Genomic DNA, 14348 nt, shown 5'->3' on the forward strand with positions numbered 1-14348 from the left:
CCAGAACAACCCAGTATTTATTGTTTTATGATCTACGTTCATAAATACAGAATTCCGACCAACGGCAACACATTTTGTACATTATTTGTAAAAAACATAAAATTTTTTCCTATCTTAATCCAGTGGGACTTTTTAAGACCATCAATTATTGCATTTTGAACACACGCGATCATGGTTTGGAATTTAATATGTACAAGTCGTTCTTCAATTGTCTATAACAAAATTTTGGTCTTTTTAGTAGCTATATCTAAAAATAAACCGATCTGAACCATCTACGACACGGATGTCGAAAAGCCTAACATAAGTCACTGCGTCAAATTTCAGTGAAATCGGATTATAAATGCGCCTTTTATGGTGCCAAGACTTTAAATTGAGAGATCGGTCGTCATGGCAGCTATATCCAAATCTGGACCGATTTGGGCTAAGTTGCAGAAAAATGTCGAAGGGCCTAAGACAACTCACAGTCCTAAATTTCAGCGAAATCGGATAATAAATGTGACTTTTATGGGCCTAAGACCCTAAATCGGAGGATCGGTCTATATGGACCGATCTGAGCCAAATTGACGAAGGATGTCGAAGGGCCTAACACAATTGTCTTAAATTTCAACAAAATCGGATAGTAAATATGGGCCGATCGGTCTATATGGGGGCTATATCAAGATAAAGTCCGATATAACCCATCTTCGAACTTAACCTGCTTATGGACAAAAAAAGAACCTGTGGAAAATTTCAGCTCAATATCTCTTTTTTTAAAGACTGTAGCGTGATTTCAACAGACAGACGGACGGACATGTCTAGATCGTCTTAGATTTTTACGCTGATCAAGAATATATATACCTTATAGGGTCGGAAATGAATATTGGGGGGGGATAAGGGGGGGGCGGACTCCCCCCTTACCCTAATTTTCATAAACGCCAGATCTTCGAGATGGGTGGTGCGATTTAAGCGAAATTTTGTGTGCTCACATATAGTACCCTAACAATTAAAATTTGGTATCCAAATTTTGGATGGGGTACCTAGGGGGCTGCCCCACCCTAAAACCTACCAAACATATATATTGAGCCAAACACGACAATATGGGACTCAAATGAAAGGTATTTAGGATAAGAAAACGTATCTGATATGCAATTGTCGGACCAAGTTCTAGGGGGACCACCCCAAGCCCCAAAACAACCCTAATCGGACATATTTACCGACCATGGCAATATGGGACTCAAATGAAAGGTATTTGTGAGTAGAATACGAATCTGATATCCAAATGTGGGACCACGTTTCAGGGGGTCCACCCCTTTCCCAAAACACCCCCCAAACAGGACTTATTTATTGACCATGGGAATATGGGGCTTAAATAAAAGGTATTTGAATGTAGAATACGAATTTGATATCAAAATATGGGACTAAGTGTTTGGGGGGCCGCCTCTCACCAAAAACATCCCCCAAAGGGGCAAATTTACGACAATAGCAATATGGGGCTCAAATGAAAGGTCTTTGGGAGTAAAGCACGAATTTGATATCTATATTCGGGAAAAGTGTCTATGGGGCCATCCCACCCCCACAACACCCAAATAGGAAGTATTTGCAGACTATAGCAATATGAGGCAATATTTTCAAGGCCAACTCACTCAGTGGCCGCCCATCATCCAAAACACCCCCCAAGCCGGTCATGTTTGCCGAATATGGAAATATGGGGCTCAAATTAAAGGTATTTGGGAGTAGACCACGTATCTGATATCAACATTAGGGGCCAACTGTCTAGGGGACGTCCCACCACCATAACAAACCCCCATTGGACACATTTGCTCACCAAGACAATTTGGGTCTTAAAGAGAGTGGAACTAAATATTTATAGTTTTTAGGGCCAAATAAGGAGTTTAAATGAGATTAGAAAACGAATTTGATATCCAATTTTGCGGCCAATGGCAATATGGGTTTCAAATAAATGATATATAGTAATATGAGAATAGAGCACGTTACTGATATATTTTCCGGGCCTAGTGCTTCGGGGACCACCCCAATCCCCAAAACACCCCTAAATCTGGCATAATTACCGACCATGTCAATATGGAGCTTAAATGAAAGGTATTGGGGGGTAGAGCAAAAATTTATACCCACTTTCGGGACAAATTTTCTTAGGTCTACCCCTTTCCCAAAATACCCCACAAACAGCAATTTTTTAGTGACCATCGCAGTATGGGGCTCAAATAAACGAATTTGGGAGTAGAATACGAATTTGAAATCCAAATGTAGGACCATGTATCTAGGGCATCACCCCATCTCTAAAACACCCCCCAAAGGGTAAACATTTTTCGACCATGCCAATATGTGGCTCAAATGAAAGGCACATGAGATTAGAAAACAAATTTGATAACCTATTTTGGGACCATGTATTTGGGGGACGCCTCATCCTGTAAACTCTCCTAAATCAATGGCAATATGGGGTTTAAATAAATGGTATTTGAGAGAAGAGCACGATGCTGATATTTTTTCAGGGACAAGTGTCTCACTTACGAAAACACCCCTACAGCACACATCATGAGAATATCGGGCTGAAATAAAGTATTTTAAGAATGGAGTACACCATACATCCAAACTTAAATTTGTAGACCAATAAGGATCATATGGGACTCAGATAAATTGTTAAATTGTTTGTCGAGCGATATACTACTTTCGTGGCATGTTAATTCACTAAAAGCTCTTTAATTGTCGACAATAAATATTCAAAGGAAACTTCTGATCCATATAAAATTTTGCCATAAATTATACGCTTGATAAACCACCATTACCAAATTTTACATACGAATGGAATCGTAATATTTATGAGATTTACTTTTGAAAAAAGGCCGGTCCGACTTGTCGTATTTGTTAAAACAGTAGTCGTATTTCTTGTCCCATTTTCTAAACTGCTATTTATGCAAACTGTTTTGAAAAACAAAATTCGTATTACATATCCGGAATTTTCAACAAATAAGCTTCATTTGTGAAAAACGTTGGACTTTGTTTACGATGGAAGTACATGGTTTTTGCGATAAATTTTTGCAAGAATTTTTGACAAATATATATTTTTTCTGACAATGACTAGTTGAAATCCCAAATAACAAGCATAAATGTTATTTTTCAAATGGATTTTCTTGAATTATAAATTTATTTAAAGCCATGCTTATATATATATCCTTTTTTATACCATCCACCATAGGATGGGGAGTATACTAATTTCGTCATCCTGTTTGTAACTACTCGAAATATTCGTTTGAGACCCCATAAAGTATATATATTCTTGATCGTCGCGACATTTTATGTCGATCTAGCCATGTATGTTCGTCTGTCCGTCCGGACGACCTATACTTTTTATTAGTGTAGGTCGGTTGGTATTGTATCGGTACATGTTTTGACATAGCTGACATATAAACCGATCTTTGGTCTTGACTTCTTGAGCCTCTAGAGGGCGCAATTCTCATCCGATTTGATTGAAATTTTGCACATAGTGTTTTAATATCACTTCTAACAACTTTGCTGAGTATGGTTCAAATCGGTCTATAACCCGATATAGCTGCCATATAAACCGATCTTGGGTCTTGATTTCTTGAGCCTCTAGAGGGCGCAATTCTCATCCGATTTGACTGAAATTTGCACATAGTGTTTTAGTATCACTTCTAAAAATTGTGCTAAGTATGGTTCAAATCGGTTCATAACCTGGTATAGCCGTCACATAAACTGATCTTGGGTCTTGTTTTCTTGAACCTCTAGAGGGCGCAATTCTCATCCGATTTGACTGAAATTTGCACATAGTGTTTTAGTATCACTTCTAAAAATTGTGCTAAGTATGGTTCAAATCGGTTCATAACCTGGTATAGCCGTCACATAAACTGATCTTGGTCTTGACTTCTTGAGCGCCTAGAGGGCGCACTTCTCATCCGATTTGACTGAAATTTTGCATATAGTGTTTTAGTATCACTTCTAACAACTGTGCTAAGGATGGTTTAAATCGATCCACAACCTACTATAGCTGTCTTATAAACCGATCTGGGATCTTGACTTCTTGAGCCTCTAGAGGTCGCAATTATTATCCGATTTGCCTGACATTTTGTTCAACGGATCTTCTCATGACCATCAACATACGTGTTTATTATGGTCTGAATCGGTCTTTAGCCCGATACAGCTCCCAAATAAATCGATCTCTCTATTTTACCTCTTGAGCCCCCAAAGGGCGCAATTCTCATTCGATTTGACTGAAATTTTGCGCATAGTGTTTTAGTGTCACTTCTTACAACTGTGCTAAGTATGGTTCAAATCGGTTCATAACCTGGTATAGCTGCCATATAAACCGATCTTGGGTCTTGACTTCTTGAGCCTCTAGAGGGCGCTCTTCTCATCCGATTTGACTGAAATTTTGCACATAGTGTTTTAGTATCACTTCTAACAACTGTGCTAAGGATGGTTTAAATCGATCCACAACCCACTATAGCTGTCATATAAACCGATCTTGGTCTTGACTTCTTGAGCGTCTAGAGGGCGCAATTCTCATCCGATTTGACTGAAATTTTGCACATAGTGTTTTAGTATCACTTCTTACAACTGTGCTAAGTATGATTCAATTCGGTGCATAACCCGATATAGCTGCCATATAAACCGATCTTGGTCTTGACTTCTTGAGCGCCTAGATGGCGCACTTCTCATCCGATTTGACTGAAATTTTGCATATAGTGTTTTAGTATCACTTCTAACAACTGTGCTACGGATGGTTTAAATCGATCCACAACCTACTATAGCTGTCATATAAACCGATCTTGGTCTTGACTTCTTGAGCGTCTAGAGGGCGCAATTCTCATCCGATTTGACTGAAATTTTGCACATAGTGTTTTAGTATCACTTCTTACAACTGTGCCAAGTATGATTCAATTCGGTGCATAACCTGATATAGCTGCCATATAAACCGATCTTGGGTCTTGACTTCTAGAGCCTCTAGAGGGCGCTATTCTTATCCGATTTGGCTGAAATTTTGCACATAGTGTTTTAGTATCACTTCTTACAACTGTGCTAAGGATGGTTTAAATCGATCCACATCCTGCTACAGCTGTCATATAAATCGATCTTGGGTCTTGACTTCTTGAGCCTCTAGAGGGCGCTATTCTTATCCGATTTGGCTGAAATTTTGCACATAGTGTTTTAGTATCACTTCTTACAACTGTGCTAAGGATGGTTTAAATCGATCCACAACCTGCTATAGCTGTCATATAAACCGATCTTGGTCTTGACTTCTTGAGCGCCTAGAGGGCGCACTTCTCATCCGATTTGACTGAAATTTTGCGTATAGTGTTTTAGTATCACTTCTAACAACTGTGCTAAGGATGGTTTAAATCGATCCACAACCTACTATAGCTGTCATATAAACCGATCTTGGTCTTGACTTCTTGAGCGTCTAGAGGGCGCAATTCTCATCCGATTTGACTGAAATTTTGCATATAGTGTTTTAGTATCACTTCTAACAACTGTGCTAAGGATGGTTTAAATCGATCCACAACCTACTATAGCTGTCTTATAAACCGATCTGGGATCTTGACTTCTTGAGCCTCTAGAGGTCGCAATTATTATCCGATTTGCCTGACATTTTGTTCAACGGATCTTCTCATGACCTTCAACATACGTGTTTATTATGGTCTGAATCGGTCTTTAGCCCGATACAGCTCCCAAATAAATCGATCTCTCTATTTTACCTCTTGAGCCCCCAAAGGGCGCAATTCTTATTCGAATTGGCTGACATTTTATACAGGTCTCCAACATATAATTTAATTGTGGTCTAAACCGGATCATATCTTAATATCGCTCTTATAGCAGAGAAAATCTTTTCTTATATCATTTTTTGCCTAAGAAGAGATGTCGGGAAAAGAACTCGACAAATGCGCTCCATGGTGGAGGGTATATAAGATTCGGCCCGGCCGAACTTAGCACGCTTTTACTTGTTTAATTTTAAATTAGACTGTGCATGTTGAAAACGATGTACGGTTTAATTTAATGGTGCAAACGAGTCCAAACTTAAATTTTTGCCAATTATAAGCAAATCTCAGTTGGTATTTCAAACTCCTTTAGAGTTCATTTGGATTTACTTGTTGTTGTGATACACAATTATATTAACCTGCATTACCCTGAAACTTTTAGGTTAATTTTGAATATAATGATTTTTCATAATTGTTTTTTTTTTTTTTTGGACAATAATGTATCTAAGCATGACAGGTGGACACTTGTTCGAAAGATGCACTTCTCACCTGTCGAAAAATTGCAGTCTTTTTCTTTATGCAAATTCGGTGCAATTTTAATGTTAAAAATCTGGAAAACACATAAAAAATTTTGTTTTCCCATGTGGCAACACCAGGGTGATCCGGGTTGAAAGCTTTCCATTTTCGTGCAACTCCATTATGGACTCGTATTATGATCTGCTGTATTCGTTATTTTAAAAACGAATAAAACATAACATTCCTTATGGGAGCTGTTGTTTACTCACATTTCAATACCTATTTTGGCATGGATATTTTCTTATAGCCTGGGGTTATTTTTTCCGTGTGTACGTACATACACGCGAAAAATAAAACGTTTAGGACTTTTTTACGACAAACAAAATTCTCTTCCCACAAAGCTTTTTTTATTGCAATCGTGTTACGGGTTTCTTCAATATATAAAACGTTTGCCGTAAACATGGCGTTATTGAATGTAACTAACTTTATTTAGGAGCTTCGCTAACGTTTTATTTTATTGCGTGCAGGTTTTAGATTTTGTAAAACTTATTTATGTTGTTGTTCTTGTTGTGCCACATCTGCATGTGGATGTGGCGATCTTCGTCAAGTTCCTGTAGTTGAGCAAGCTCGTTCGCCGTGGAAACAGAGTGGCCACTTGTTATTTAAATGCGCCAATAAATCGCTTTGCCATATCGAGTATCATAGGTACACAGTATTTATGCAAGATCCGGTGCCGCCCGGCCTCCGCTCGATACCGCTGATTGTCCGCGACTGCGATTGCAGCTGCTCCGTACGGAGTATTCCACTATCCGCAACCTGTGGACGTAGCTCGCAGCTAAGCTTCTCGTGGCAGCAATGAACACCACACAGATCGGACCTCAAAGTTCCAGCCTGTGTGGTGCTCATAGTTACCCCGTGCGGGGCTTATATTATGCAATATGTGTGCAAATCCGGTACACATGGATATTACATCTGAACCTATTAGCTATTATTAGTTATAAGATGTTTTATAATTGTTACACTAATCGTTTCCCTTCTTTTTTTTCAGAGGGACACAGATGGGCTTATAAACATGTAGTCATAATAAGCAGTGAGCGCTAAAGAAATCATTGGTAAGATTAAACAAATTTTAGATTTGTTAGCTCCGTTCGGTGTACATTTTTCATTTGCCAATTTAAACCTTGTCTGCAAAGAAATGTATGAAAACCTTTACTGGGCTGCCGAAAAATAAATAAACATAAGCTGTCTTTAAAACAAACAAGTAAGGGAAGACGGAAGTCGAGCATTGTCGACTATAGTAGACTATCTCTATATAGACGATATATACTAATCTGATATTGATTGGCTTCGACGGAGGTGTTCAGATAGTTTATACCACAACAATGCCTACTAAATTTGATGCAACTTCTCAGAAGCTAAATGAATGAGATGAAATACATTTGTCTCTTTAGTTTAAATGTTATACCCTACACCACCATGGTAAAAGGTATTTTAACTTTGTGCATTTATTTGCAATTCTAAGAAGGGGAAGTTAGACCCCGTTGAAAGGCTTCGAATTATTTCCTGTTTCGATTTAGCTATGTCCGTCTGCCGAAATCCCGATAACATTTGGACAAATAAAGATTTCACCTAGAAATCTTTCACCGATACTTCATATCAATCATAACCTGATATAGCTGCCTTATAAACCGTTCTGGGATCTTGACTTAGAGGGGGCAATTCTTATCCGACTTGGTTGAAATTTTGTTTGGCGTGTTTTGTTATGACTTTCAACATATGCGCCAAATATGGATTAAATCGGTCCATAACCTGATATAGCTGCCATACAAACCGATCTGGGATCTTGACATGTTGAGCCTCTAGAGGGCGAAATTATTATCCAATTTGACTGAAATTTTGTACAACGGCTTCTCCCATGACCTTCAACATACGTGTCAAATATGGTCTGAATCGGTCTATAGCCCCATACTAATTTTAAAATAATTATTTAAAATGAAACCATTTCGTTGATTTCTTGGAATTTCAAAATTGACAATAAAATTTTTAAGGCAATTGATACGGAACTCATAGTGATTAAGTGTCGGAATCTATCAGGAAAGATTTTTATTAAATCCCGTGATAAGCTCTTGCATTTTGGGCAAAACAATTTGGATATCATTTCACGGTAGCGCTCAGCATTCACAGTTGCGTTACGATTCGCATAGTCTTTGAAAAAGAACGGTCCAATGATGCCACCAGCCCATAAACTGCACCTAACGGTGACTTTTTCTACAATAGATGCATTAGTAGATCTTGCAGTGCTTCTGGCTGATCTTCACTCCAAAATCGACAATTCTGCTTATTTACGTACCCATGGGGCCAAAAATGCGCTTTGTCGATGGAATGGAAGAAGCGCTCGATCAACTTTCTTAACAGAGCACGCATTTTGATAATAAAATTCAATAATTTACAAGCGTTGTTCGTTTGTAAGACGATTCATGGCTATATTATAGACCAATCTAAATATGTTTGACGGTGAATCAAAACACGAAAGGTGCCTGAGCTGTTGAAAAAAGTGTTGCCAAATAGATAATAGTTTAAAAATCAATCTTTATAAGCATACACGGTGGATCCTTTTTTCAACGAACATCTTTCAACAGACTTCTTTTCGAAAACAGATTTTCGATTGATTTTAAAGTTCGAAGGAGAATTTATCGACATCATTTAACATGAATATACACGCAAAAAAAGAACGGCGTGGGACATTTTTATTCTAACAAAATACTTTTATTACGAAGTTTTTCTTTTATTGTAACCGTGGAAATTTTCGCTTCAACATATCAAAAGTTAGCCGTAAACGTAGCATTATTGAACGTAACTAACTTTGTTTATTAAAAACGTTTTAGAAGTTTTGGCTACTTTAAAAGGACTTTTCTTTTGTTGAAGATGAGGTTAGGCAGTCTGCCATCAGACTCACTTAGACGTTTTCGTCCATTGTGATACCACAGAAACAGAAGAAGGTAGTTCCTACAGTTGAATCATCCAGATCGCTTAAAAAAGCCCAATAGCTTGCGAATGTTCACATCCGCCAAATCAAACAGGTTCTGAAAGAAATGAGAACCTAAAGTGGAGGTGCTAGTGCGGAACACACACACAGAGGGTGTTCTATAGTCTCTTCTACTTCTTTGTCCTCGCAACTTCTGCGAAAGTCGTGGCTGGCAACCTTCAGTCTGTCTGCATGTTTACCGATTAGACAGTGACCTGTTATGACGGACACAATGTCTGAGACGACTGTTCTAGCCAATGACAGCAAAGCAGTAGACCTCTTCAAATTTAGATTAGGCCACATAGTTTTGGAATGTTCACAGCCCCCTCTTTGTGACAATCATTCATTCGTTATCAATCGGGCCTGGTCCTGAAAACTAAACTTACTTGTCGCTGGAGGCATACATACAGATTCCAGTATCCCTGGAGTGTCTAGGATAGCTCCTAGTCTCGCAAGCTCGCCTGCTTTACAATTTCCTGGTATATCTGTGTGGCCCGGCACCCAGAACAGATGAATTTTAAACTGTTCATACATCTCGCTGAGTGTCTGCGACATTCGAGGGCGGTTTTTTTGTTTTCAGATATACGTTCTCCAAGAATTTAATGGCTGCCTGGCTGTCTGAGAAGATATTTATGCAAATCGTCGTTATGACATTATATCTTAGCCATTTCACCACTTCCTTGATTGCAAGGATCTCCACTTGATACACACTGCAGTGGTTGGGTAACCTTTACGATATGACCAGTTCTAGATTTGGGGTGTACTCCCCAAAACCCACCTGGTCGTCTAGTTTGGAACCATCCGTAAAGAAATCTATGTAAGTTCTGTTATCAGGGATATCTTAGTCCCAATCGGTTCTATCAGGAATTCTGCTACAGTATATTTTATCAAACAGCGGTCCAGGTAGGATGTAATTCACACTGCCTGGAATCAAGGATAACACATTGTCCGTTGCCGCCACATAACCAAAAGCTCCCTTCACGGCATTGGCAGCTGCAATTTGTCTAGCCACAATGTCCAGAGGCCTTAAATGTACCATTAAACTCAGTGCATCAGATGGTGTCGTCCTCAGTGCGGCTGTGATGCACAAACAAGCCATCCTTTGTATCCGGTTGAGTATTGAACAGTAGGTGGACTTTTGAAGCGCCTTCCACCAGACCACAACACCATATAGCATTATAGGTCTGACAACTGCAGTAAATGAAACAAGTAAAAGCGTGCTAAGTTCGGCCGGGCCGAATCTTTTATACCCTCCACCATGGATCGCATTTGTCGAGTTCTTTTCCCGGCATATCTTCTTAGGCAAAAAAGGATATAAGAAAAGAGTTGCTCTGCTATTAAAACGATATCAAGATATGGTCCGGTTCGGACCACAATTAAATTATATGTTGGAGACCTGTGTAAAATTTCAGCCAATTCGTATAAGAATTGGGCCCATTGGGGCTCACGAAGTAAAATAGAGAGAACTATTTATATGGGATCTGTATCGGGCTATAGACCGACTCAGACCATAATAAACACGTTTGTTTATGGTCATGAGAGGATCCGTCGTACAAAATTTCAGGCATATCGGATAATAATTGCGACCTCTAGGGGTCAAGAAGTCAAGATCCCAGATCGGTTTATATGGCAGCTATATCAGGTTATGAACCGATTTGAACCTTATTTGACACAGGTGTTGAAAGTAAAAATAAAATACGTCATGCAAAATTTCAGCCAAATCGGATAGGAATTGCGCCCTCTAAAAGCTCAAGAAGTCAAATCCCTAGATCTGTTTATATGACAGCTATATCAGGTTATGGACCGATTTCAACCATACTTGGCACAGTTGTTGGATACCATAACGAAATACTTCGTGCAAAAATTCATTCAAATCGGATAAGAATTGTGCCCTCTAGAGGCTCAAGAAATCAAGACCCAAGATCGGTTTATATGGCAGCTATATCAGGTTATGGACCGATTTAAACCATATTTGGCACAGTTGTTGGATATCATAACAAAACACGTCGTGCGAAATTCCATTCCATTCGGATAAGAATTGCGCCCTCTAGAGGCTCAAGAAGTCAAGACCCAAGATCGGTTTATATGGCAGCTATATCAGGTTATGAACCGATTTGAACCATACTTGGCACAGTTGTTGGATATCATAATAAAACACGTCGTGCAAAATTTCATTCCAATCGGATAAGAATTGCGCACTCTAGAGGCTCAAGAAGTCAAGACCCAAGATCGGTTTATATGGCAGCTATATCAAAACATGGACCGATATGGCCCATTTACAATACCAACCGACCTACACTAATAAGAAGTATTTGTGCAAAATTTCAAGCGGCTAGCTTTACTCCTTTGGAAGTTAGCGTGCTTTCGACAGACAGACGGACGGACGGACAGACGGACGGACATGGCTAGATCGACATAAAATGTCACGACGATCAAGAATATATATACTTTATGGGGTCTCAGACGAATATTTCGAGTAGTTACAAACAGAATGACGAAATTAGTATACCCCCCATCTTATGGTGGAGGGTATAACAAGAAAATGTGGTTCCCAACTTTGAGATAGTCTTCAACTTTATCTACCTCGGCACCGCCATAACCGAAACGAATGACACCAGTTTTGAGATCAAGCGAAGAATAATACTGGCAAACATATGCTAGTTTAGATTAAGTAAGCAGTTTAGAAACAAAGCCACCTCTCGACAAACGATGATTACACTATACAAGACACTGATACTACCCGTGTTGTTATATGGTTCTGAGGCATGGGTACATGTAAAAGCAGACGATCCAACTTAGGTTAATGGAGAATATAGGTGTAGTTTGAACCACGAGCTGTATGTGTTGTATGACGACGATAGCATGGTAATGGTGTTGTCAGAATGGATGAGGAAAGTCCAGCGAAGAAGTCTTTTGAAGGCAAACACGGTGGTATACGCAAACCGGGAAGACCAAAAGCCCGATTAAAAGATGAAGTGGTAGGAGACACTTCGAAACTTGGTTTCAGAGATTTTAGAATGAGGACAGAAGATCGAGGCGCATGAAACGCCATTTCGGCTATGTTCTGCTAGTGGAGCAAATGGTCTGTCAAAGCTAAATTAAGTAATGTAAGTAAATGGAACATTAATGACTATATTCCAAATGTAGAAACCGGACAATAATCAGGATTCAAAACTTCCACCACTGTTGTGCTAGCCTCGTCTTCTGATTCCACCAGGAGTTTATCCTCACAAGATTCGTTAGATCATATCATGATGAGCTTCCGTACGCATCCAGGAGCAGGTGAGAAAGCAATGGAACCACACTTCTTCGGGACACTGGACTTTTGCAGTGTGGACGATTCCTCCTTAGATGCTTCACTAACTGCTGCTGTTGAAATACCTTTGAGTTCCGTGCTTCCACGCTAGCGTAAACCTTGAGCCCAGCCCAACCAGATGACCCACCTAAACAGGGCTTGTCGGGTCCCGTTTCGATGCCATCCCCTCCTGTCTCCATTATAACAGGGGGATTTTCAGTCTACTGTACGTATTGCGAACATATCATTTAGTCACCCATCATGTACCTACATGCCAAATTTCAGACCTCTATCTTCATTTGCACAGAAAGTATCAATTTGTAACCAAATGTACTAATTGTAAAAAGATCATAGGCACCCATCATAGTTTTCCTAAATTTTAGACCTCTGGCTTCATCTGTAAAGAAAGTACCAAATGGTTCCAATTTTAGTACCAAAAATTATGAATTGTGATAAGATCAGTTAGTCACCTATCATATATTTCCTAGTTGTACCAAAATGCCATATTTCAAACCTCTAGCTCCATATGTAAAGAACGTACCAAATGGTACCAATTGCAGTACTAAACGTACGTTTTCTCCGGTTACCAGTACTATTTTCCCCTTTTTGTTTTCCACCGTCATCGTTTTGCACCAGATGTCTTTTAAGTCAAAGTTCACCCATTTATTACCTTTTTAGTACTTTTTATACCCACCACCGAAGGATGGGGGTATATTCATTTTGTCATTCCGTTTGCAACACATAGAAATATCCATTTCCGACCCTATAAAGTATTTATATTCTTGATCAGCGTAAAAATCTAAGACGATGTCCGTCCGTCTGTCTGTTGAAATCACGCTGCAGTCTACAAAAATACAGATATTGAGCTGAAACTTTGCACAGATTCTTTTTTTATCCATAAGCAGGTTAAGTTCGAAGATGGGCTATATCTGACTATATCTTAATATAGCCCCCATATAGACCGATCGGTCGATTTAGGGTCTAAGGCCGATAAAAGCCACATTTATTATCCGATTTTGCTGAAATTTGGGACAGTGAGCTATGTTAGGCCCATCGACATTCTCCGTCAATTTGGCTCAGATCGGACCAGATTTGGATACAGCTACCATATTGACCGATCCTCCGATTTATGGTGTAAGGCCCATAAGATCCACATTTATTATCCGATTTTGCTGAAATTTGGGACAGTGAGTTGTGTTAGGCCCTTCGAAATCCCTCGTCAATTTGGATCAGATCGGACCAGATTTGATATAGCTGCCATATAGACCGATTTCTCGGTTTTAGGTTTTGGGGCCATAAAAGGCGCATTTATTACCCGATTTTGCTGAAATTTGGGACAGTGAGTTGTCTTGGGCCCATCGACGTCTTTCTTCAATTTGGCCCAGACCGGTCCAGATTTGAATATAGCTGCCATATAGACCGATCTCTCGGTTTTAAGTTTTGGGCCCAAAAAAAGGCGCATTTATTACCCGATTTTGCTGAAATTTGGGACAGTGAGTTGTCTTAGGCCCATCGACGTCCTTCTTTAATTTGGCCCAGATCGGTTCAGATTTGGATATAGCTGCCATTAGACCGATCCTCCGATTATGTCCCTAAGACCCTAATTAGGGACATAAAAGGCACATTTATTATCCGATGTCGCCGAAATTTGGGACAGTGAGTTAAGTTGAACCCCTTGACATACCTCTGCATTATGGCCCAAATCGGTCCCCATTTGGATATAGCTGCCAAGTAGACCGATATCTCGATTTAAAGTCTTGGCCCCATAAAAGGCTTTTCGACATCCGTGTCGTATATGGTT

General features: G+C 39.5%; 1 protein-coding gene across 1 annotated transcript in view; it reads left to right on the top strand.

The window, feature by feature from the left end:
• Positions 1-14348, top strand: part of LOC106093249 (zinc finger protein 2) — a 147576-nt gene that overhangs the window by 69496 nt on the left and 63732 nt on the right. The window contains exon 2 of the mRNA XM_059360796.1: positions 7276-7339. The gene's annotated coding sequence lies outside the window, so the exon portion shown is untranslated. The remainder of the gene's footprint in view (positions 1-7275; positions 7340-14348) is intronic.

This window comes from Stomoxys calcitrans, chromosome 1, assembly GCF_963082655.1.
Source record: "Stomoxys calcitrans chromosome 1, idStoCalc2.1, whole genome shotgun sequence".
In the NCBI taxonomy this organism is placed as follows: Eukaryota; Metazoa; Arthropoda; class Insecta; order Diptera; family Muscidae; genus Stomoxys; species Stomoxys calcitrans.